Genomic DNA, 23,000 nt, shown 5'->3' with positions numbered 1-23,000 from the left:
GAATTGCGATTCGGCTTGAAGGAACCAGGCGGTGGCCAGGTTCTCCCAGAACTCCGGCAGCTTCACAGAAACTGCGTTTGTGTCAGCCATGGTTATGCTTAGGAGTCGTCCTGAGCGTCGGGGTCACCAATGTAGGAGTCTATGTACTCCTAGCAAAAAATACTGAACTCGGAGAGGTTCAACAGAAAAGGTTTAATTGTTGAGGCTGCATGCTGAACACAAAATGGAGTCAGAGACTACACAAAGTACGACTGCCTTTCATCAGTGCACAGCTTCGACTGCTCCTCCCCCGCTCTGGGCTTAACTATGTTGCAGATCGAGTTTCTTAAAGGTGTGGTCCTTCTTAAAGGCATGACGCCTGATTTATAGTCTACGGACCGGAAAGCGGATTGTGTCCTTTCTGTGATCGGCACGCCACAGTCTGCTTCTTTCTTTGCCTTGCTGGGGGAGGGGTAGGTACAAGGCGACACTACCTCGTGAAGGAGTTGGCTACTAGCAGTTCCTGAGCAGCCTTACTTTCGGCAGCACTTGGCTCCTCCCCATGAGGCCTGGCCACAGGCACATTGTCATCGCATTCATCCTCCATTTCAGCAGGGAGCTCTTCTGCAGTGTTAAGGGTCAGTCCTTCCTGCAGGGCAAAGTTATGCAAAGCACAACAGGCCATCACAATCCTTGCCACTTTCTGGTGAGAATATTGCAAGGCCCCCCCTGACCTATCCAGGCACCGGAAGTGTGATTTCAGAACTCCGATTGTCCTCTCCACCACTTGACGTGTGGACACGTGTGCCTGGTTGTATCTCTCCTGAGCCTCATTATTGGTCTTGCGGTAGGGAGTCATCAGCCATGGTCTTAGCGGGTAGCCCTTGTCGCCCAATATCCATGCTGATCCTGGAGGCAATTTGCTGAGGGCATTCACGTTTAGGATCCTGAGGTGCGCATCACATACTATCATGACATTCAATGAATGATACCCCTTCCTGTTGATGCATGTCACAGGTGCATCCAGTAGTGCCTTCAATGCAATATGGATTCCATCGACGGCCCCAATCACTTTGGGGAATCCAGCAATGCGATGAAATGCAAGGGCCATCTCCTTTTGATGTCGAGTGGACAAGTCATACTTAATGAACTCTGAAAGCCTACGGAAAATGGCATCTGTGACCTGGTGAATGCAGACCCTCGCAGCATTCTTGGAGATGTTGCTTATGTCACCGGTGCTTGCTTGAAATGACCCACTTGCAAAGAAGTTCAATGCTGTGGTTACCTTCATGTTCACTGACAAGGCAGTGTGGGTCTTCGAGCGTGGTTGAAGGTCCTCCTTCAACATGTCACACAGTCGGCCGCTTGCCTCTTTACTGAAGCGCAGCCTCCTCACACACAACTCCTCCGACAGCATCTCAAATGATCGCCTCTCCCTGTACACTCTCTGGGGTGGGTAGTAGTTCCTCCTGATCAGGAGACGGTTATGGTTCCTCACTCTTCTATGTTGTTCCCTGGCGTTTTGAATTCTTTGAAGCAAAATCACACAGAGCATCAGGGCAACATTTCTAGAGGGCATGTTTCTTGCTCACCGGCCTCCTTCTTACACAGATGTCCTTGTAAGGAAAAAATGGAAAGAATTGTTAAAGTAATTTTAACAAAGTGAGTGGCTAGAAAATCACCTTGGGCTATGGCAGGAAACATGCGTTATCGGCTTGGGAACACGTCATACCCGCCTGATGAATATCACAGCCCGAGATGATTTTCCAATAACTAACATTTTCAGAAAATCAGAATTACATACATACATTCATACACATACTTCAAGGAATATATACAGACATACATAAATACATACTTACTTAAAAGAATATATATTACTGATGAAAATTTTCTTTCTTAAAAATTTTGTAAATGTTAAATTATTCATTTTTAAACAGTCATTTTCACATTTAATAAGAAAAGCAAATTCAATTAGGCCTTGCACACAGCAAGAGCTGCTCCTTATACCTACATTACTCAAAACCCGTTTTTAAAAAAATTTAAAGTTGAAAACTTACCTCAGACTTTCTTAAAATAACTTTGCTCCCTTTCACAACCAAAAATGTGCCGTTCAGAAGCCCCACTGCTGAAAGAGTTCTTCCCCCTGAGCGTCACGGAGCTTCTGGGGGGCTTTACTCCTGCTTTTCAAATGTGTAAATGCTGGGGACTTACCCTCACTGCACCAATTCAGAAAAACGCCAAATTTCGATGCGCACGCGCTGCCTCACACGTCGCATGCGCTCGACCTCTGAACCCCTGCTTTCAGGGGAACGGAAGTGCCGGTTTCCCGCGCATGCGCAGTGCATGCAGGAAACCGGCACTTCCATCGGGCCCACGCGTGAGTACCCCGTGCGTACTCACCCGTTGGGACCCGAATTTCCGGGCCAATCTCGCTCTATCTCTTTCTATCTATCAATCTCTCTCCATCTCTCTCTCTCTTTCTCTTTCCATCTCTTTCTCTCCCTATTGCGCTCTCTCTCTATTGCTCTCTATCTCTCTCTCTTTCTCTTTCTCTCTATTTCTCTCCCTATTGCTCGCTCTCTATCTCTCTCTCTTTCTCTCTATTTCTCTCCCTATTGCTCTCTCTCTATTGCTCTCTCTCTCTATCTTGCTCTCTCTTGTTCTATCTCTCTCTATCGCTCTCTATCGCTCTCTCTCTTTCTCTTTATTTCTTTCTCTATTGCTCTCACTATCTATCTCTCTATCGCTCTCTCTTTCTGTCTCTATCTCTCTCTGTCTAACTCTATCTATCTCGCACACAAAGCCCCCAACATTTCATGGAGCCCCCGAAGGGTCAATTCACAAGAGGTGTGGCGCCTCTCAAACACGGGGTGGAGGGATGGGAACAGAAGCCTCTCTCTGTCGGGCCGGTTTTAACCGTTGCCCACCTGGTGGGAATGGGGTGGGCAGGAGGTGGGCGGTCAGTCCGCTTCTTGCTGCCTTCCCGATGCGTTTGTGCCTGACGACCCGGCCTCCCCCCCCCCGTCCCAGACTTCCCCCCGCCGACCCGGCCTCCCCCCGCCGACCCGGCCTCCCCCCCGCACCGTCCTGGCCTCCCTCACCCCCGTCCCGGCCTTCCCTCCCCCGCCTCGGCCTTCCCTCCCCCGACCCGGCCTTCCCTCCCTCGCCTCGGCCTTCCCTCCCCTGCCTCGGCCCTCCCTCCCCCGCCTCGGCCTTCCCTCCCCTGCCTCGGCCTTCCCTCCCCCGCCTCGGCCCTCCCTCCCCCGCCTCGGCCTTCCCTCCCCTGCCTCGGCCTTCCCTCCCCCGCCTCGGCCTTCCCCCCCCGACCCGGCCTCCCCCCACGACCCGGTCTCTCTCCCCCCGCCTCGGCCTTCCCTCTCCTGCCTCGGTCTTCCCTCCCCCGCCTCGGCCTTCCCCCCCCTGACCCGGCCTTCCTCCCCCGGACACGGCCTCCCCCCCGCATCCCGGCCTTCCCCCCCTGACCCGGCCTTCCCTCCCCCGACCCGGCCTGCCCCCCCCGACCCGGCCTTCCCCCCGCCGACCCGGCCTCCCCACCCTCGACCCGGCCTCACCCCCCCCGACCCGGCCTTCCCCCCCCGACCCGGCCTCCACCCCCCCGTCCCGGCCTTCCCCCCCCGACCCGGCCTCCACCCCCCCCGACCCAGCCTCACCCCCCCTGAACCGGCCTCCACCCCCCTGTCCCGGCCTCCCCCCACCGACCCGGCCTTCCCTCCCCCACCTCGGCCTTCCCCCCACCGACCCGGCCTCCCCCCCCCGACCCGGTCTTCCCTCCCCCGACCCGGCTTTCCCGCCCCCGACCCGGCCTCCCCCCCCGCCGACCCGGCCTTCCCCCCCCGTCCCGGCCTTCCTCCCCCGACCCGGCCTCCACCCCCCCCCGACCCGGCCTCCACCCCCCCGGCCCGGCATTCCTCCCCCGACCCGGCCTCCACCCCCCCCGACCTGGCCTCCCCCCACCGTCCTGGCCTTCCCTCCCCCGCCTCGGCCTTCCCTCCCCCGCCTCGGCCTTCCCTCCCCCGACCCGGCCTTCCCCCCCCGACCCAGCCTCCCCCCCCCGACCCGGCCTCCCCCCCGCTGACCCGGCCTTCCCTCCCCCGACCCGGCTTTCCCCCGCCGACCCGGCCTCCCCCCCCCCCCCGACCCGGCCTCCCCACCCCCCGTCCCGGCCTTCCCTCCCCTCCCTCGGCCTTCCCTCCCCCGTCCCGGCCTTCCCTCCCCCGCCTCGGCCTGCCCCCCCGACCCAGCCTTCCCCCCCCCCGACCCGGCCTTCCCTCCCCCGACCCGGCTTTCCCGCCCCCGACCCGGCCTTCCCCCCCGCCGACCCGGCCTCCCCCCCCGGACCCGGCCTCCCCCCCGCATCCCGGCCTTCCCCCCCCTGACCCGGCCTTCCCTCCCCCGACCCGGCTTTCCCCCGCCGACCCGGCCTCCCCCCCCCCCCGACCCGGCCTCCCCACCCCCCGTCCCGGCCTTCCCTCCCCTCCCTCGGCCTTCCCTCCCCCGTCCCGGCCTTCCCTCCCCCGCCTCGGCCTGCCCCCCCCGACCCAGTTTTCGCCCCCCCGACCCGGCCTTCCCTCCCCCGACCCGGCTTTCCCGCCCCCGACCCGGCCTTCCCCCCCGCCGACCCGGCCTCCCCCCCCGGACCCGGCCTCCCCCCCGCATCCCGGCCTTCCCCCCCCGACCCGGCCTTCCCTCCCCCGACCCAGCCTGCCCCCCCCGACCCGGCCTTCCCCCCGCCGACCCGGCCTCCCCACCCTCGACCCGGCCTCACCCCCCCCGACCCGGCCTCCACCCCCCCTGACCCGGCCTTCCGTCCCCCAACCCGGCCTTCCCCCCCCGACCCGGCCTCCCCCCCCCGTCCCGGCCTGCCCCCCGCATCCCGGCCTTCCCCCCCCGACCCGGCCTTCCCCCCCCGACCCGGCCTCCCCCCCCGTCCCGGCCTGCCCTCCCCCGCCTCGGCCTTCCCTCCCCCGCCTCGGCCTTCCCTCCCCTACCTCGGCCTTCCCTCCCCCGCCTCGGCCTTCCCTCCCCCGCCTCGGCCTTCCCTCCCCTGCCTCGGCCTTCCCTCCCCCGCCTCGGCCTTCCCCCCCCCGACCCGGCCTTCACCCCCCCGACCCGGCCTTCCCTCCCCCGACCCGGCCTTCCCTCCCCCGCCTCGGTCTTCCCTCCCCCGTCCCGGCCTTCCCTCCCCCGTCCCGGCCTTCCCTCCCCCGACCCGGCCTTCCCTGCCCCACCCAGGGGTTCCCTCCCCCCCGACCCGGCCTTCCCTGCCCCGCCCAGGGGTTCCCTCCCCCCCGGACCCGGCCTTCCCTGCCCCGCCCAGGGGTTCCCTCCCCCCCGGACCCGGCCTTCCCTGCCCCGCCCAGGGGTTCCCTCCCCCCCGGACCCGGCCTTCCCTCCCCCGCCCAGGGGTTCCCTCCCCCCAGACCCTTGACTGCCTATGGACTCCCCTCACCTAATGTCAGGGAACCCTTGTCTCGGGTCTCCGACTGCGGCCACCTGCCAGAAAACCTCGCCATTCCTGCCAGGAATCCTTCCTCTCACATGGCGAAGAGGCCCGGACGTTACAACGACCTCAGGCCTCCGGCCGGCACCATCCCACCCGACCCAGCCCAGCTCCTGCAATGCCTCCCTCCTGCCCTCTGAGTTAAAATTAGGCGTTGTGTGTCTCTCTTCTCTGTCTCTCTGTCTCTCTGTCCCTCTCTGTCTCTCGCTCTCTGCCCCTCTCTTTCGGTCTCACTGTCTCTCTCTCTCTCTCTCTGTCTCTCTCTCTGTCTCTCGCTCTCTGTCCCTCTCTGTCTTTCTCCAATTCCAATTCCAATTAAAATGCTTTATTGGCATGAAAGTTTACAGAGAACCATATTGCCAAAGCTTACATAGCAAAAAGGTACAGTTTTCCAACATTCTGTAGGTGTCAATCGATTTGACATTTGTTGGGTACATACAATATTACTTTTAAACAATATTAATTTTAAACAGTCTTTGTACTTCATTTGGTACGTTCAATATTAATTTTAAACAGTCTTAATTTTAAACAGTCCTCAGGTTGTGACATGTTGTTACATATTTGGCCCCAAGGTATGGTCTGTCTCCTTCTCCTAGGACTAATCTCAATTTTGACAGATCATCCAATTCCTTGAAATCTGGGGTTGTTTGGCTTAGCTTGTTGAATAATATGTTTCTTGATGTGTTGAATTTTTCGCATTTTAGGAGGAAATGCATTTCTGTTTCAACCTCGCCAGCCAGACATTGATCGCATATTCTATTCTCTCTAGGCTGCCAGGATTTCTTGTATCTGCCTTTTTCAATTTCCAGTTGGTGGTCGCTTAGTCTGTACCTGGTGAGGGTCTGTCTCTGTTTTGTGTCTCTGATGGTCGTGAGGTAGTCTGCCAGTTTATATTCTCTTTTTAGGGCCCGGTAACATTCTAATCTGCTTTGGCTTTCGGTTATTTTGTTCCAATGTTCCAGGTAGGTTTCTTTGCATTTTTTAATGATTTGGTTCACTCGGATTGGTGTTTGGACGGCTGTGTTGGTCTGGGGCTGGTCAGGGTCCGGCTGAGTACTTAGTTTCCGTAGCAGCTGACTCAGGGGACTCTTTTCTGGGTTTAGCTCTTGGGTCTGAAAGGCTTTGAAATGAAGGGTGTCTGGGGAGCTAGATTTGAGGTGATTTAGGAAGTTTAGTGCTCGTTTTTGGATGTTTATTATCAGTGGGTATCTGCCTAGTTCGGCTCTGCATGCATTTGTTGGCGTTTTTCTTTGGGTGCGAAGGATGCTTCGGCAGAATTCTGCATGTAGGGCTTCTATTGTATGTTTTTCCCATTTAGTGTAGCTTTGGTGATTTAGCGGGCCCCATACTTCACTACCGTACAGTGCAATGGGCAGGATTATGCTGTCAAATATTTTGAGCCAGATTTTGATTGGGATTTGGATGTTGTAGAATTTTCTTTTTATTGCATATAGGGCTCTTCGGGCTTTTTCTTTTAGTGCATTCACTGCTATGCTGAAGCTCCCTGATGCTGTAATAGTTAGACCAAGGTAGGTGTAGCTCATAGTGTGTCCTATAGTGATATCACTGAGGGTAAACTGGTATTTGTTTTCCTGACATCTGGGCCTTTTTTGAAAAATCATGATGTTGGTTTTCTTTAGATTTACTGTTAGAGCCCAATTTTGGCAGTATTTGTCGAGTAGGTCTAGTTGTTGCTGTAATCCCTGTTCTGTGGGAGACAGCAGAACCAGGTCGTCCGCATAGAACAGGGATTTCACTTCTCCATCCAGGAGACGGAGACCTGGTGACTCGCTTTGCTCCAGCATGTCTGCTAATTCATTTATGTATATGTTGAACAGGGTCGGGCTCAAATTGCAGCCCTGCCGGACGCCTCTTCTCTGGGTGAAGAAATCGGTGCGTTTGTCTCCAATTTTGACCCCGCATTTGTTTTTCAGATACATTGATTTAATAAGGTCATAGACTTTGCCCCCTATTCCACATTGAAGAAGTTTATAATAGAGCCCTTCGTGCCATATAGAGTCAAAGGCTTTCTTGAAGTCGATGAAACAGGCGAATATTTTCCCATTTTTTGTTTGGTGTATATGTTTTTCAATGAGGGTGTGAAGGGTATAGATATGGTCGGCGGTGCGGTGTTTTGGAAGAAAGCCTATTTGGTTTTTTCTGAGGATATTATGTTTGTTAAGAAAATCAAGTAATCTACTATTTAGAATACTGCAGAATAACTTCCCTAGACAACTGTTGACACAGATGCCGCGGTAGTTATTTGGGTCTGATTTGTTTCCGCTTTTATATATGGGGGAGATTAGTCCTTGGCACCAGATATCGGGAAAACAGCCTGAACGTAATATGATGTTGAATAATTTGAGTACCGCACCCTGCATCTCCATATTGCTGAACTTGAGCATTTCATTTTTGATGTTGTCTGGGCCACAGGCTTTCTTTAGGTGGAGAGATTTTGTTTTTGTGGCCATTTCTTTCCATGTGATTGGGGAGTCTAGAGGGTTTTGGTTGTCTTTGATTGTTGCTTCTAATGTGTGGAGTTTTTCTGTGACCTGATGTTGACTTGGGTTTGTTTCGTTTATTGGGATGTCTTTGTAGAGGTTTTCAAAATGTGTTCTCCAGATGTCGCCATCTTGGATTGGTAATGCTTGCAATTGTGTTGTACTCAGGTTATTCCACATTTCCCAGAATTGTTTTGGGTTGGTGGAGTTTTCAATTTCTTCTAGTATTTTGTGGGTATAGTTTTGTGTTTTGTTCTTAATGGTGTGTTTATATCTTTTGAGGGTTTCATTGTATCTAGTACGTAGGTCCGGATTGTTTGGTTGGCGATGCTTTTGGTTTGATATTTTTCTCAGGTCTTTTCTGGCATTTTTGCATTCGTGGTCAAACCATTTCTTATTTTTATTTTGTCTTTTGTGACTCTTCCTCTTCTGTTTCACGAGGTCGGCTTTTACAGCTGCCTCATGAAAGATCATATTTATATCCTCTATGGCCATGTTTACCCCATCTCTGGTGATCTCATATAGATTTTCTTTAAATTTTGAAATTTTACTTGTGAGATCAGGTGAATTTAGTGCTGTGATGAATTTATCTCCACTGTCTGGGGCCCATCTGTATGTCTGGTTTATTTTATGTAGCTTACTGGGTTCCTTTTTTGTGTCTGTAGTTTGGGCAGAAAGTTTAAGGTACACATTTATTTGGTTATGGTCTGAGAGGGGGGATTGCTGCCTGACAGTGAATGCGTTGATATCGCAGGGGTCCAGGTCAGTGATTGTATAATCCACCACACTAGACCCAAGAGTTGAGGAATATGTGAGTCTCCCTAAGGAGTCCCCTCTGAACCTACCGTTAACTATGTACAGGCCTAAGGCTCGGCAGAGTTGCACTACCTCCCTACCGCTTTTATTTATTTCACAATCGAGGTTGTTTCGGTTTGCGATGGCTGGTGTGACATATAGAGGGGTCTGGCCAAACACATGGTTGTTGCCCTGTGGGTCTATGAAGTCAGGTTCACATCCTGTCCTTGCATTTAGGTCCCCACATAGTAGCACCTTTCCTTGGGCCTGGAAATGGCTGATTTCCATGTGGAGAGTGTCAAATATCTCCTCTTCAAAATATGGCGATTCTATTGGAGGTATGTAGATCGCACATAAGTAAACATCGTTTTTTGCTATTCCTATATTTTTATCTAATTTTAGCCATACGTGTGATTTTCCCTGTTTTATCGGTGAGATGTGTTTGTTCAGTTCTCCTTTATACCACACCAGGATTCCCCCGGAGGTTCTGCCCTTGCGTGTCTTAATGTTCTTTACTGAAGGCACAATAATTTCATGGTACATTGGGGGACAGTGGGTCGGCATGTCCTTTTGGCACCATGTTTCTGTTAACACAATTATATCAATGTCTTTTATAGCTTTTAGGAATTCAGGGTCTGTACTCTTCATCCCAAAAGTTGAGGAGCGGAGGCCCTGGATATTCCAGCAGCTTATGTGGAAAGAACGCATTTATATAGTTCAATAAAACGAAATAAAATGGACCTATTTTGTGGGATGAGTGTGGAAACACTATTTTCTATAATGCTAAATGATGATTTAGTATAAATTTCATGAGGCATGCACATATATCTATCTAATAGTAGTAATAATACTGATAAGATAACAATAATGATAATGATAAATAACAATATTAATAATTTCTCTCTCTTTATCTTTCTCTCTATCCCTCTCTTTCAGTCTCTCTCTCTCTGTCTCTGTCTTTCTCTCTCTCTCTCTGTCCCTCTCTATCTTTCTCTCTCTCTCTATCTCTATCTCTGTCCCTCTCTCAGTCTCTCTCTCTCTCTCTCTGTCTCTCTCTCTCTCTCTCAGTCTCTGTCTCTCTCTGTCTCTCTCTTTGTCTTGCTCTGTCTCTCGCTCTGTCTCTCTCTCCGTCTCTCGCTCTGTCTCTGTCTCTCACTCTGTCTCTCTCTGTCTCTGTTTCTCGCTCTGTCTCTCTCTCTGTCTCTCGCTCTGTCTCTCGCTCTGTCTCTCTCTGTCTCTCAATTTGTCTCTCTCTGTCTCTCTTTGTCTTGCTCTGTCTCTCACTCTGTCTCTTTCTGTCTCTGTCTCTCACTCTGTCTCTCTCTGTCTCGCTCTGTCTCTCGCTCTGTCTCTGTCTCTCGCTCTGTCTCTCTCTCTCTCTGTGTCTCGCTCTGTCTCTCTGTCTCTCGCTCTGTCTCTCTGTCTCTGTCTCTCACTCTGTCTCTCTGTCTCTCACTGTCTCTCTCTTTGTCTTGCTCTGTCTCTCGCTCTGTCTCTCTGTCTCTGTCTCTCACTGTCTCTCTGTCTCTCACTGTCTCTCTCTTTGTCTTGCTCTGTTTCTCGCTCTGTCTCTCTGTCTGTCTCTCACTCTGTCTCTCTCTGTCTCTCACTGTCTCTCTCTTTGTCTTGCTCTGTCTCTCGCTCTGTCTCTCTCTCCGTCTCTCGCTCTGTCTCTGTCTCTCTGTCTGTCTCTTGGTCTCTCTTTCTCTTTCTCCTTCTCTTTCTCTGTCTCTGCCTTTGTCTCTCCGTCTCTCCCTCTTTCTCTCAGTCAGTCTCTCTCTGTCTATCTTTCTCTTTCTCTCTCATTCTTTAATGAACTCAGCCTGTCACCAGATTTCCATACAGACTGACGGGCAGAACAGCCAGCATCCTATAACTGGCTCCACCATCTCCCAGCACCTGGTTACAAAATATTAATTTACACTAAATGGCAGACTGTGATTGAGTCGCTGTCTAGTTGTCTCGTGTCGCTTCTGCCCGGCAGTGGGCTGTTGAAATATTTATTACGTGCGGTTGTATTGCTGGCACTTTGTGTTAATATTTGCTCAGAAACTGAAAGATATACCCAGATATATCCGCTCCTGTGGTCAGGTGTCACTGTGAATGCCTTCCCTCCATTTCACAGCCCGATAAGTAAAAGACCGGTGCTTTTTCTTTATTGAAAGATCTAACCTCTCACCCGCCCTTTTCATCAGATCCCTCCATCCCTTCTCTCTCCAGAAACACCTCTAATTGACCCTATTTCTACGGTCTCCGTGTTTGAACCTCTCCAATCAGGTTTCTGCCCCTGCCACAGCACTGAAACAGCCCTAAACAAAGTCAAAACTGACATCCTCTGTGACTATGACCGTGGTAAACTCTCCCTCCTCGTCCTTCTCGACTTGTGACACAGTCAACCACACCATCCTCCTCCAACGCTTCACATTGACTAGCGCGGTAACCTCTCCTGGTTTCACTCTCGCCTATTGAATCACAACCAGAGTATCTCCAGCGATGTCTTCTCTTGCCACTCCTGCAGTCTTGCCTCTGGAGTCTTCCAAGGATCTATCCTTGGACCCCCACCTCTTCCCCAGCTACATGCTGCCCCTCGGCGACATCATAAGCAGACATGGGGTTAAGGTTCCGTGTGTACGCTGACGACACCCAGCTCTACCTCTCTACCACCTCTCTCGACCCCTCCACTGCCGCTGTGTTGTCAGACTGCTTGTCCAACATCCAGTGCTGTATGAGACGCAATTTCCTCCAGTTAACCTTTGGGAAGACTGAAGTCACAACCTTCTGCCCCCTGCCACAAACTCCGTACCCTAGCCATTGACTCCATCCCTCTCCGTGGCCTTTCATTGGGGCTGTACCAGGCTGTTCACATCCTACCCGAACCCATCACCCAGACCGCCTACTCCCACCTCCGTACCATCGCCCGACTCCGCCCCTGCCTCAGCCCATCTGCTGCTGAATCCCTCGTCCAGCACGGTGGCATAGTGGTTAGCACTGTTGCCTCACAGCGCCAGGGACCCGGGTTCAAATCCGGCCTCGGGTGACTGTCTGTGTGGAGTTTGCACATTCTCCCCGTGTTTGCGTGGGTTTCCTCCGGGTGCTCCGGTTTCCTCCCACAGTCCAAAGATGTGCGGGTTAGGTTGATTGGCCATGATAAAAATTGGCCCTTAGTGTTGGGGGGGATTAAATATACGGGGTTACGGGGATAGGGCTTGGGTGGGATGGCTGTCGGTGTAGGGATCGGGTGCTAGGGTTTGGATGATCAGCCATGATCTCGTTGAATGGCGGAGCAGGCTCGAAGGGCTGAATGGCCTACTCCTGCTCCTAGTTTCTATGTTTCTATGTTATCACCACCACACTCGGCTATTCCAATGCCTCAAATTGCCTCCGATGATGCTTGTCACCGGTTTCCCCTGATCTTCGGCCGGATATTACGGGAGGGTATTCTATCCTGAGGTGAACAGTCTGGTTGGGCCTCAGCTGGAGTAATGTGTTCAATCCTTGCCACTACACTTTAGGACAAGGAAGCCTGCTTGATTGACACCCCATCCACCATCTTAAACAGTCACTCCCTCCACCACCGGCGCATTGTGGCTGCAGCGTGTACCATCTACAAGATGCACTGCAGCAGCTCGCCAAGGCTTCTTCGGCAGCACCTCCCAAACCCGCGACCTCTACCACCTTGAAGGACAAGGGCAGCAGGTGCATGGGAACACCACCACCTCCAAGTTCCTCTCCAAGTCACACACCATCCTGACTTGGAAATATATCACTGATCCTTCATCGTCGCTGGGTCAAAATCCTGGAACTCCCTCCCTAACAGCACTGTGGGAGCACCTTCACCACACGGACTGCAGCGGTTCAAGAAGGCGCCTCACCTCCACCTTCTCAAGGGCAATTAGGGATGGGCAATAAATGCTGGCGTTGCCAGTGATGCCCACATCCCATGAACGAATAAAAAAAAGGAAGGATGTCAAGGCCGTGAAGAGGGTGCAGAAGAGATTTATTAGAATGGTTCCAGGGATGAGGGACTTCAGTTATGCGGAGAGATTGGAGAAGCTGTGGTTGTTCTCCTGAAAGCAGAGAAGGTTGAGAGGAGATTTGATAGAGATGTTCAAAATCATGAATGGTTTTGATCATGTAAGTAAGGAGAAACTGTTTCCAGTGGCAGAAGGGTCGATAACCAGAGGACACAGATTTAAGGTGATTGGCAAAAGAACCAGAGGCGACATGAGGAAACGTATTTTACGCAGCGAGTTGTTGTGATCTGGAATGCGCTGCCTGAAAGGGCAGTGGAAGCAGATTCAATAGGAACTTTCAAAAGGGAATTGGACAAATATTTGAAAGGAAAAAAATTGCAGGGCTATGGGGAAAGAGCAGGTGGAGTGGGACTAACATAAGAACATAAGACGTAGGAGCAGGAGTAGGTCATTTGGCCTCTCGAGCCTGCTCCACCATTCAATAAGATCATGACTGATTTGATCTTGGTCTCAACTCCACTTCCCTGCCCGCTCCCCATAACCCTTGACTCCCTTATCGTTCAAAAATCTATCTATCTCCACCTTAAATATATTCAATGACACCGCCTCCAAAGCTCTCTGGGGAAGAGAATTCCAAAGGTTCACGACCCTCTGGGAGAAGAAATTCCTTCTCATTTCCGATTTAAAAGGGTGCCCCCTTATTCTGAAATGATGTCCCCATGTTCTAGACTCCCCCACGAGGGGAAACATCCTCTCTGCATCTACCCTGTCAAGCCCCTTCAGAATTTTATATGTTTCAATAAGATCCCCTCTCATTCTTCTAAACTCCAGTGAGTATAGGCCCAACCTGCTCAACCTTTCTTCATAAGACAACCCCTTCATCTCCGGAATCAACCTCGTGAACCTTCTCTGAACTGCCTCCAATGCAAGTATATCCTTCCTTAAATAAGGAGACCAAAACTGTACGCCATACTCCAGGTGTGGTCTCACCAACGCCCTGTACAGTTGTAACAGGACTTCCCTACTTTTATACTCCATTCCCTTTGCAATAAAGGCCAACACTCCATTTGCCTTCCGAATTACTTGCTGTACCTGCATGCTAACTTTTAGTGATTCATGTACAAGGACCCCCAGATCCCTCTGTACCTCAACATTTTGTAATCTCTCCCCATTTAAATATAATTTGCTTTTTTATTTTTCCTACCAAAGTGGATAACCTCGCATTTTCCCACATTAAACTCCATCTGCCAGATTTTTGCCCACTCACTTAGTCTATCTATATCCCTTTGGAGATTCTTTGCGTCCTCCACACAATTTGCTTTCCCACCTATCTTTGTATCATCAGCAAATTTGGCTACATTACACTCGGTCCCTTCATCCAAGTCATTAATATAGATTGTAAATAGTTGAGGCCCGAGCACTGATCCCTGCGGCACCCCACTAGTTACAGTTTGCCAACCTGAAAATGACCCATTTATCCCGACTCTCTGTTTTCTGTTAGTTAGCCAATCCTCTATCCATGCTAATATATTACCCCCAACCCTGTGAGCTCTTATCTTGTGCAGTAACATTTTATGTGGCACCTTATCGAATGCCTTCTGGAAATCCAAATATACGACATCTGCTGGTTCCCCTTTATCCACCCTGCTCGTTACATCCTCAAAGAACTCCAGCAAATTTGTCAAACATGATTTCCCTTTCATAAAACCATGCTGACTCTGCTTGACTATATTATGATTTTTTAAATGCCCTGCTACCACTTCCTTTATGATGGACTCCAGCATTTTCCCAATGACAGATGTTAGGCTAACTGGCCTATAGTTTCCTGCTTTCTGTCTCCCTCCTTTCTTAAATAGGGGCGTTACATTTGCGGTTTTCCAGTCCGCTGGGACCTCTCCAGAATCCAGGGAATTTTGGTAGATTACAACCAATGCATCCACTATCTCTGCAGCCACTTCTTTTAAGACCCTAGGATGCAGGCCATCGGGTCCAGGGGACTTGTCCACCTTTAGTCCCATTATTTTGCCTAGTACTTTCTCTCTAGTGATAGGGATTGTTTTAAGTTCCCCCCTGACCCCTATAGCCCCTTGATTACCCATTATTGGGATGCTTTTAGTGTCTTCTACCATGAAGACCGATACAAAATATTTGTTCAAAGTCTCCACCATTTCCTTGTTTCCCATTATTAATTCCCCAGACTCATCCTCCAGGGGACCAATGTTTACTTTAGCTACTCTCTTCTTTTATATATACCTGTAGAAGCTCTAACTGTCTGTTTTTATATTTCTTGCTAGCTTACTCTCATAAGCTATCTTCTCTCTCTTTATCATTTCGGTGTTCATCCTTTGCTGGTTTTTTTAAATTTCTCAATCCTCTGGCCTTCCACACACACAGACCCACACACACAGACCCACACACACAGACCCACACACACAGACCCACACACAGACCCACACACAAACCCACACACACAGACCCACACACAGACCCACACACACAGCCCCACACCCACACACAGACCCACACACACAGACCCACACACACAGACCCACACACACAGACCCACACACAGACCCACACACACAGCCTCACACACACACACAGCCCCACACCCACACACAGACCCACACACACAGACCCACACACACAGACCCACACACACAGACCCACACACAGACCCACACACACAGACCCACACACACAGACCCACACACAGACCCACACACACAGACCCACACACACAGACCCACACACAGCCTCACACACACAGACCCACACACACAGACCCACACACAGACCCACACACAGACCCACACACACAGACCCACACACACAGACCCACACACACAGACCCACACACAGCCTCACACACACACAAAGCCCCACACACACACACAGACCCACACACAGACCCACACACACAGACCCACACACACAGACCCACAAACAGACCCACACACACAGACCCACACACAGACCCACACACACAGACCCACACACAGACCCACACGCACAGACCCACACACAGCCTCACACACACACACAGCCCCACACACACACACAGACCCACACACAGACACAGACACACAGACCCACACACACAGACCCACACACACAGCCTCACACACACAGACCCACACACACAGCCTCACACACACAGACCCACACACACAGCCTCACACACACAGACCCACACACAGCCCCACACACACAGACACACACACACAGACCCACACACACAGACCCACACACACAGCCTCACACCCACACACAGCCCCACACCCACACACAGACCCACACACACAGACCCACACACACAGACCCACACACACACACACACACACAGACCCACACACACAGACTCACACACACAGACCCACACACACAGACCCACACACACAGACCCACACACAGACCCACACACACAGACCCACACACACAGACCCACACACACACACACACACACAGACCCACACACACAGACCCACACACACAGACCCACACACACACACACACACACAGACCCACACACACAGACTCACACACACAGACCCACACACACAGACTCACACACACAGACACACAGACACACACACACAGACCCACACACACAGACTCACACACACAGACACACAGACACACACACACAGACCCACACACACACACATACCCACACACACAGACACACACACACAGACCCACACACACAGACACACACACACACACACACACAGACCCACACACACAGACCCACACACACAGACCCACACACAGACCCACACACACAGACCCACACACACAGACCCACACACACACACACACACAGACCCACACACACAGACCCACACACAGACCCACACACACAGACCCACACACACAGACCCACACACACAGACCCACACACAGACCCACACACAGACCCACACACACAGACCCACACACACAGACCCACACACACACAGACCCACACACACAGACCCACACACAGACCCACACACACACAGACCCACACACAGACCCACACACACAGACCCACGCACACAGCCCCACACACACACACAGACCCACACACAGACCCGCACACACAGACCCACACACACAGACCCACACACACAGACCCACACACAGACCCACACACACAGACCCACACACACAGACCCACACACACAGACCCACACACAGACCCACACACACAGACCCACACACACAGACCCACACATACACAGACTCACACATACACAGACGCACACACACACTCACAGACACACTCTTCTCTTCTTAGGCAGTCCCTCGGAACCGAGGATGACTTGCTTCCACATTAAAAATGAGTTCTCAGGTGACTGATGAGTCCAATGCGGGACCTACAGTCTCTGTCACAGGTGGGGCAGACGGTGGTTGAAGGGGCGGGTGGGTGGGGTGCTTGAGTTGACGTGCGCTCCTTGCGCTGCCTGCGCTTGGCTTCCGCTTGCTCCCGGCGAAGAGACTCGAGGTGTTCGGCGCCTTCCCAGATGCTTCTCCTCCACTTTGTGCGGTCTTGGGCCAGGGATTCCCAGGTGTCGGTGGGGATGTTACACTTTTTCAAGGAGGCTTTGAGGGTGTCCTTGAAGCGTTTCCTCTGCCCACCTGGGGTTCTCTTGCTGTGCCGGAGCTCCGAGTAGAGCGCTTGTTTTGGGAGTCTTGTATTGGGCATGCGGACAATGTGACCCATCCATCGGAGCTGATCAAGCGTGGTCAAAGCTTCGATGCTGGGGATGTTGGCCTGAGCAAGAACACTGACGTTGGTGCGCCTATCCTGCCAATGGATTTGCAGGATCTTGCGGAGGCAGCGTTGGTGGTACCTCTCCAGTGCTTTGAGGTGCCTGCTGTACATGGTCCATGTCTCTGAGGCATACAGGAGGGCGGGTATTACTACTGCTCTGTAGACCATGAGCAGTTCACAGACCAACACACACAGACTCAAACACAGACCCACTCACATAGACTCACACACACACAAACTCTCACACAGACACACACAGACCCACACACACACAGACCCACACACACAGAACCGCACACGCACACGTTCACGCTCACACTCACCCTCTCACAGCCTTCCATTTTAATGGTCATCTCGTATCCAGAACTGCCACGCTCTGTTTATTTTTGAAGTTGGCTCTCAGAGGTGTCCACTTCTTAACAATCCAGGGATTTATTGCAGCACAGGACCCCTGAGGAAGGGGGTCAAAGTGCACCCAGTGAACCTGATCTCTTCCCTACCCACCCCCAACCCATTCCCTGCACCCGTTTAACAGATCTCTTGTGTTGATGACCCTTACAACGTTGGTGTTAAGTACTGTGTGCTGAAGTGAGCTCCGTAGGGTGCCTATCGGCTATGCAAACAGGTCACGCTCGTACCTTGTGAATAAAAGGATTACTTTGATTGAGAGGCCTGACATCAGGTCAACTGTGAGCAACGGGCCTTTGACTAGACGAGGAGTTTACTACTGGGTCCACTGTATCCCAGGCCAGGGCAGGGTCTGGTAGCATGTGGCCACCTTTGAGCTCGCCATAACCCTTAACCCTTTCAATACCAAGTTCAGAAGGCGTTCTGGACACAAGGAAAAGTAATCACCACTTCCTCCTTTATCACATCCTCTCATTATTCGACTCATTACAACTTTGGTAGGGTGCCTGGCATCCTGAGCTTCGGCCCTTCGCCTAGATTCTCAAACAAAGAAAACGCAATTCATATGCACAGTGTAAAGGTAGAGTGTGAGCATTTAGAGATTATCCCTCCCTTCAGTACGTTTAGAGATGGTCCCTACTTCAGTAAATTTAGAGAGGGTCCCTTTGTTCAGTTAGTTTAGAGATGGTCAGTGTCGACTTTGTCCCATCAAACACTCCCAGGGCAGGTACACCACGTGTTAGATACTGAGTAAAGCTCCCTCTACACTGTCCCATCAAACACTCCCAGGGCAGGTACACCACGGGTTAGATACTGAGTAAAGCTCCCTCTACACTGTCCCATCAAACACTCCCAGGGCAGGTACAGCACGGGTTAGAAACAGAGCATAGCTCCCTCTACACTGTCCCATCAAACACTCCCAGGGCAGGAACAGCACGGGTTAGAAACAGAGTAAAGCTCCCTCTACACTGTCCCATCAAACACTCGCGGGGCAGGTACAGCACGGGTTAGATACAGAGTAAAGCTTCCTCTACACTGTCCCATCAAACACTCCCGGGGTAGGTACAGCATGGGTAAGATACTGAGTAAAGCTCCCTCTACACTGTCCCATCAAACACTCCCAGGGCAGGTACAGCACGGGTTAGATACAGAGTAAATCTCCCTCTACACTGTCCCATCAAACACTCCCAGGGCAGGAACAGCACGGGTTAGAAACAGAGTAAAGCTCCCTCTACACTGTCCCATCAAACACTCGCGGGGCAGGTACAGCACGGGTTAGATACAGAGTAAAGCTCCCTCTACACTGACCCATCAAACACTCCCAGGGCAGGTACAGCACGGGTAAGATACAGAGTAAAGCTCCCTCTACACTGTGCCATCAGACACTCCCAGGGCAGGTACAGCACGGGTAAGATACAGAGTAAAGCTCCCTCTACACTGTGCCATCAGACACTCCCAGGGCAGGTACAGCACGGGTTAGATACAGAGTAAAGCTCCCTCTACACTGTCCCATCCAACACTCCCAGGGCAGGTACAGCACGGGTTAGATACAGAGTAAAGCTCCCTCTGCACTGTCCCATCAAACACTCCCAGGGCAGGTACAGCATGGGTTAGATCCAGAGTAAAGCTCCCTCTACACTGTCCCATCAAACACTCCCAGGGCAGGTACAGCACGGGTTAGATACAGAGTAAAGCTCCCTCTACACTGTCCCATCAAACACTCCCAGGGCAGGTACAGCACGGGTTAGATACAGCGTAAAGCTCCCTCTACACTGTCCCATCAAACACTCCCAGGGCAGGTACAGCACTGGTTAGATGCAGAGTAAAGCTCCCTCTACACTGTCCCATCAAACACTCCCAGGGCAGGTACAGCATGGGTTAGATACAGAGCATAGCTCCCTCTACACTGTCCCATCAAATACTCCCAGGGCAGGTACAGCACGGGTTAGAAACAGAGCATAGCTCCCTCTACACTGTCCCATCAAATACTCCCAGGGCAGGTACAGCATGGGTTAGATACAGAGCATAGCTCCCTCTACACTGTCCCATCAAATACTCCCAGGGCAGGTACAGCACTGGTTAGATGCAGAGTAAAGCTCCCTCTACACTGTCCCATCAAACACTCCCAGGGCAGGTACAGCATGGGTTAGATACAGAGTAAAGCTCCCTCTACACTGTCCCATCAAACACTCCTAGGGCAGGTACAGCACGGGTTAGAAACAGAGTAAAGCTCCCTCTACACTGTCCCATCAAACACTCCCAGGGCAGGTACAGCACGGGTTAGATACAGAGTAAAGCTCCCTCTATACTGTCCCATCAAACACTCCCAGGGCAGGTGCAGCACAGGTTAGATACAGCGTAAAGCTCCCTCTACACTGTCCCATCAAACACTCCCAGGGCAGGAACAGCACAGGTTAGATACAGAGTAAAGCTCCCTCTACACTGTCCCATCAAACACTCCCAGGGTAGGTACAGCACGGGTTAGATACAGAGTAAAGCTCCCTCTACACTGTCCCATCATACACTCCCAGGGCAGGTACAGCACGGGTTAGATACAGAGTAAAGCTCCCTCTACACTGTCCCATCAAACACTCCCAGGGCAGGTACAGCACGGGTTAGATACAGAGTAAAGCTCCCTCTACACTGCCCCATCAAACACTCCCAGGGCAGGTACAGCATGGGTTAGATACAGAGTAAAGCTCCCTCTACACTGTCCCATCAAACACTCCCAGGGCAGGTACAGCACGGGTTAGATACAGAGTAAAGCTCCCTCTACACTGCCCCATCAAACACTCCCAGGGCAGGTACAGCATGGGTTAGATACAGAGTAAAGCTCCCTCTACACTGTCCCATCAAACACTCCCAGGGCAGGTACAGCACGGGTTAGATACAGAGTAAAGCTCCCTCTACACTGTCCCATCAAACACTCCCAGGGCAGGTACAGCACGGGTTAGATACAGAGTAAAGCTCCCTCTACGCTACCCCATCAAGTTCTGACCGGTCAGCTTTAGTTAACATTACCTAAAAGCATAAATTAAGGAACAAGAACAGGAATTTGACACAACAACAACATGTATTTATATAGCACCGTTAAAGTAGTAAAACGTCCCAAGACGTTAGTTATAACAAAATTTGACACCGAGTCACATAATTAGGACAGATAAAGAGGCAAGTTTTAAGGAGCGTCTAGAAGGAGGAAAGGGAGGTAGAGCGGCGAAGAAGTTTAGGGAGGGAATTCCAGAGCTCAGGGCTTCGGCAACAGAAGGAATGGCCGCCAATGGTGGAGCGATTATAATCCGGGATGCTCAAGAGGCCAGAATTAGAGGAGCGCGGATATCGGGGGGAGGGGAGGCAGGGGCTTGTGGGGCTGAAGCAGATTACAGAGATAGGGAGGCGCGAGGCCAAGGAGCGATTTGAAAACAAGGAAGAGAATTTTAAAATCGAGGCGTTGTTTAACCGGGATCCAATGTAGGTCAGCGAGCACCGGGGTGATGGTGAACGGGACTTGGTGCGAGTTAGGACATGCACCCTGCGCCTCCTCACGCACTCTGCCCCATCCCTTCTTACCACGGAGCCCCAGACAAAGTCCTTTTGCAATCACTACAGGTCAGACTGAGTCTGTTGCAAGGGCTTTTTGTGTGGGGCCCTGATCAGTAGCAGGGCGAAGAGCCAGCCAACCCATTAATCTGGGCTGGTTTTAGACCCCAAGCCCTCAGGCGAACATGCAGTTTTGTGACCCCAATGTCATCATCCAGTTCCCTAAAGACTCCTGACAGCGGATTCATTGAAAAAAAAAAATTGTTCCTGGGATGTGGGCATCACTTGTAGGGTTTTTTTTCCTGCTCTCTTGCCCGTTCTGGCCTCCTGCCAGGCTTCGTGCAAGAATTACCCTTGAGTGGTTCGACCCACTCCCCCAACGGTTCTAGACCTTGGACTTAGATGCAGAGAACAGTAGTGCAGAGAAAAGGACTCAATAGACCAGGCTGAATAGCACGAAATGGATGCTTTTATTTTTAAACAGTCTGAAGCATTACAAAATACATGTCATAGGCACAGATTAAGGTAACTACAATCATGCACAAATTTATGAACTTGACTCTATGGAAATGGGGAACACACGGCACATCGTAAAAGGGGAAACACATTACGATTTCCCTTAACTCCCTCCCCTATACCTAAACTAAGTTTCGACCTGGGGAACCTGGGATCATGCTCACCACTCTCGAAATCGCGAGAAAGGGGGTTCGCAGCCCTTTTGGCACCGCTTTCTGTCGTCACGTGGATTTGGAAACTTCTGGCGCAGTCGATGTTTTCTTTCCCTCGAGGTGGTGGGGTAGACACAGCCTCGATGAGCGCTCGTCAAGGTTGAGATCCACTAAGTGCATGCACATGGAAGAATCTTGCCGGCCTGGATCGCCGGTTTTCCAGAAGGTTTCTTCTCCGTCGGCCTGGGTCGTCGATGATCTCCCGACCCCAGCACCCGGGCCACCCTCGTCGTCTTCTCGTCGTGGCCGAGCCTTGTTTGGCTGAACACCGACCACGTTGTCCTTTTACCGAAACCGTCCGTCTTTAAAAAGACGAAAACGTTTTCATCGATTCTGCATCTGCCGAAGTGGAAGAGGCGCCGATCCTGACCCCGTCCGAAGAAGTTGAAGAAGTAGCCGTCGTTCAGTCAAGCGAAGTTGTTCAAGTAACCCGAAGTCCGAAGCCCCCCCTAGGTGGACTTTCAATCCATAGTTATACTCTTTTGGGACAGTCTTATCTCCCGCCAAATCATAGTCCTGTCTTTGTATTAATTTTGGCGGGCAGAAATCTCTGCAGGGGCGCTTTGTCTTGTAACGGAGCCGGTGATAACTTAAACTGGCCTTCCTGGCCGATAATGTCTTTTAATGTCTTTTGCATTGTCACCGCGGCTCGGTTCGCATATTGATCGGTCCGGAGATTTTCCTTGATGGCTGCTAAACGGTTTTTCCTTTGTACAATAAATGGGTATGAGTGATTTTGCATTGTCCGCCCATATCTTGATGGGCCCCATCCTGTACTTGTAATCCATTGAATAT

Source organism: Somniosus microcephalus, chromosome 2 (genome assembly GCF_052327205.1).
Source record: "Somniosus microcephalus isolate GS21.2 chromosome 2, FLI_Smic_1.0, whole genome shotgun sequence".
NCBI classification, from domain to species: domain Eukaryota; kingdom Metazoa; phylum Chordata; class Chondrichthyes; order Squaliformes; family Somniosidae; genus Somniosus; species Somniosus microcephalus.
The sequence above is the reverse complement of the archived record's forward strand: the minus strand, read 5'-3'. Positions refer to the sequence as shown.